We start from the raw sequence: 4,164 nt of genomic DNA, 5'->3' as shown, positions 1-4,164 counted from the left end.
ACCCATCAGGAATGTTGGTGAAGCAGGTAATCTAAGGCCATCAGTATCAGTTCCCGGGACACTCTAGCTGTGTTATGCTGGGAACGACTATCATCCAAATCCTTCCTTCCTCTATAATAGCCTTCTTACTCTGCCAACCAGCATGGGCAAGGTGCTCATCTAGGGTACTTGGGTGACAAAGGGTCTCGGTCCGAAACGTTCCTAGAGATGCTGCCTGTCCTGCTGCGTTCACCAGCATTTTGTGTGTGTTGCTTGGGTGATATATGTACGGCAGCACATATCCCAGAGAGCTGTCGCTGCACCACCACGTGGGTAGCCACCGGTAGGCCTAGGATCTGCATATCCACTCAGTGCCCTTCAGTGTGAAGCAAGCATCCACGCTCCCAGCACCGCTCGGAGTAGACAGTCGCCCCAGGACACTGCTCTGCTCACACTCGCCATGTCCCACTGACTGGTCAGACCTGTGCTTATCATACCACCTATTGAGGCTCAAGTCCCTTAAGGCTGCAACCATACTGTGGGGTGAGGTTGGTTGGTCCCAGCTTCTCCCAAAACAGAGTGCCGAAACCTGAGGAGCTGGATAAATACCCCCAACAGTCTTTTTCTTTGTCATCAAAAGGAATCGATATTAGTGAAATCCCTTCTACAGTGTAGTTGGAAGCCCTCATACAAATCCAGCAATTTGACATGCTGGTCTAGTGTAAAAATTCAAATGCCACCCTCGGGAATGTATTATAGGATCTCCCACCACAATTTCTAACTTGTAGATATCTAAAAAAATGTATTCTTGATAAGTTATATTTATTAGATAATTGTTCAAAAGACATAAGGGAACCATCTAAAAATAAATCCAAAAACCGTGAAATACCCTTAGTCTTCCAAATTTGAAAAGCACGATCCGTAAAAGAGGGAGGAAAAAATATGTTACCTAAAATAGGAATCGCTAACCCAAATTGATTAAGATCAAAAAACTTTCTGAATTGAAACCAAATACGTAAGGTATACTTAACTATCGGGTTAGACACCTGTTTAAGGCGTTTCAAATCAAAAGGAAGAGAGGAACCTAAAATAGAGCCAAGTGTATAACCCTGAACAGATTGTAATTCCAATGCTACCCATTTAGGAATGAATAGTATATCCTGGTCAAGTAACCAGAATTTCATATGTCGAATATTAATTGCCCAATAATAAAATCTAAAATTAGGTAATGCTAAGCCTCCATCTCTCTTAGCTTTCTGTAAATGTATTTTACCCAGTCTCGGGTTTTTATTTTGCCAAATAAATGAAGAAATTTTAGAGTCGACTTTGTCAAAAAAAGATTTTGGAACAAAGATTGGTAATGCTTGAAATATATATAAAAATTTTGGCAAAAAAAAATCTTAACTGCATTAATACGACCAATCAAAGTTAAATATAAAGGAAACCATTTAGATGAAAGTTGAATAATATGGTCTATTAATGGTAAAAAGTTAATCTTAAATAAATCTTTGTGTTTACAAGTAATTTTAATCCCAAGATATGAAAAATAATTATTAATCAATTTAAATGGAAAGTTATGATATAAGGGAAGTTGTTTATTAATCGGGAAAAGTTCACTCTTACTAAGATTTAATTTATAACCAGAAAAGAGACTAAATTGTGCTAATAACTCTAAAACAGCCGGGATGGATTTTTGGGGGTCAGAAATATATAAAAGTAAGTCATCAGCATAGAGTGATATTTTATGGGACTTTAAGCCCCGAGTTATCCCAGTAATATTTGGAGATTCTCGAATGGCAATTGCAAGAGGTTCTAACGCAATATCAAATAATAAAGGACTAAGAGGACAACCTTGTTGAGTACCTTGAAAAAGAGGGAAAAAAGGTGAACTTAAAGAGTTAGTACGGACCGAGGTCACAGGAGAATGATATAACAGTTTAATCCAGGATATAAATTTCGAACTAAAATTAAACATTTCAAGCACCTTAAATAAATAAGGCCATTCTACTCTATCAAAAGCTTTCTCAGCATCTAAAGAGATAACACACTCAGGAACATTTTGTGAGGGGGTATAATCAATATTTAACAGTGTGCGAATGTTATAAAAAGAGTAACGACCTTTAATAAAACCCGTTTGGTCTTCCGAAATAATAGAAGGAAGTACTTTTTCTAACCTATTTGCTAATAACTTAGAAAATACTTTAGAATCAACATTTAATAAAGATATTGGTCTACAAGATGCACATTGAGCAGGATCTTTATCCTTCTTTAATATTAGAGAAATTGACGCTCTATTGAAAGATTCAGGAAGTTTACCAAGTTTTAATGAAGCCTCAAAAACCCTACAGAACCAAGGGATTAATAAAGGAGCGAAACATTTATAAAATTCTACGGTAAACCCATCAGGGCCAGGAGCTTTCCCCAAGTTCATAGAGAAAATAACATTCTTAATCTCATCCGTGGTAATGGGAGTATCTAACATAGAAGACATATCTTGCGAAATCTCAGGGAAATCTAGATTATCTAAAAAATCATTCATATATTTAGAATCTTGAGGAGACTCTGATTGATATAAGGAAGAATAAAAATCACAGAAGGTTTGATTAATCCCCACATGATCAAGTATCAGTCGGTCATTTTGATTATAAATCTGATTAATTTGAGATTTAGCATAATTAGACTTCAGTTGATTAGCCAACAGTTTGCCAATTTTGTCACTGTGTACATAAAAGTCACTTCTTGTTTTCTTTAATTGGTTTACAATCGAGGACGAAAGTAATAAACTGTGTTCCATTTGAAGTTCAGTTCTTTGTTTATATAACTCCTCAGAGGGAGCTATAACATATTTCTTATCAATTTCCTTAATCTTGTCCACAATTACCAACTCCTCCTGCTTCAACTTCTTCCTCAAAGCAGCAGAATACGAGATAACCTGACCACGAATATAAGCTTTAAAAGTATCCCAAAGAATGTTCACAGAAATATCCTCTGTATAGTTAATTGTAAAAAAAAAGATCAATCTGTTCATTCATAAAGTTAACAAAGTCTGAGTCCTGAAGCAACAGCAAATTAAAACGCCATTGTCTATTATTTCGTGTATTGGCCAGAATTTTAATAGAAAGCTTAAGTGGAGCATGGTCCGAAATGGTTATAGAGTCATAATCACATTTAATCACTGAAGAAATAAGACGAGAATCAATAAAGACATAATCAATTCTTGAATAGGTGAACATGTGAAAAAAAGGAAAAATCTTTTTCCTGAGGATGCAAAAAACGCCAAATGTCCGTCGACCCAGAATCAGAGAGGAATGAATTAATCAAAGTTGCAGATTTATTAGGTAGGGTCCGTAGAGGAGCCGAACGGTCCAAAGCTGGAGATAAACAGGTATTAAGATCTCCGCCCCAGATCAATGAAAACTCATTCAAATTCGGGAACTGATTAAATAATGATTTATAAAATTCCAGACAGTCCATATTAGGAGCATAGACATTAACCAAAACTACCTTTTTATTAAATAATAGACCACTAACCAATAGAAATCTACCATTCGGATCAGAAATAATATCGTGTTGTATAAAAGTAACTGAGTAGTCTATAAAAATAGAGACGCCTCGAATCTTAGCATTGGAGTTCGAATGAAACTGTTGTCCCTTCCAGAATTTAAAAAAACGTCGTCTGTCCCCCCTCCGCACATGGGTCTCTTGTAAAAATAAAATTTGTGCTTTAAGTCTCCGGAACACTTTAAAAACTTTTTTCCTTTTAATAGGATGATTAAGACCATTAGTATTCCAGGAGACAAAATTAATAATAGACTCCAAAAACCCTAAAGTCAACCCGCAACAAGGAGGATTGACGATAGGCTCGACCCACGAACCCAGAAAGGGAACAGAACATACAAGAGATACCGGGGAGGAGAACGCAACCAATACTTCAATAATGTACATAGCCCAAGAAGAAAAATACTAAAACGTGAAGCCCCTCCCACCACCCCCCACCCCATGATCTCAAGGCTAAATCTAACGCAGACCAGCCTGAAAGAAGCAAGCGATAAAACTACCCCCATGACTTCCGGTATACGCTCCCTAAAAAACGTGTAAATATAAAAAAGATCAGCTGATTATAAAACAGTAAAAGAATAGAAAAAAGATAATTCAATTAAAATAAACACATAATATAACAGAATA

Source organism: Mobula hypostoma, chromosome 4 (genome assembly GCF_963921235.1).
Source record: "Mobula hypostoma chromosome 4, sMobHyp1.1, whole genome shotgun sequence".
NCBI classification, from domain to species: domain Eukaryota; kingdom Metazoa; phylum Chordata; class Chondrichthyes; order Myliobatiformes; family Myliobatidae; genus Mobula; species Mobula hypostoma.
This window is presented reverse-complemented; position numbering follows the sequence as displayed.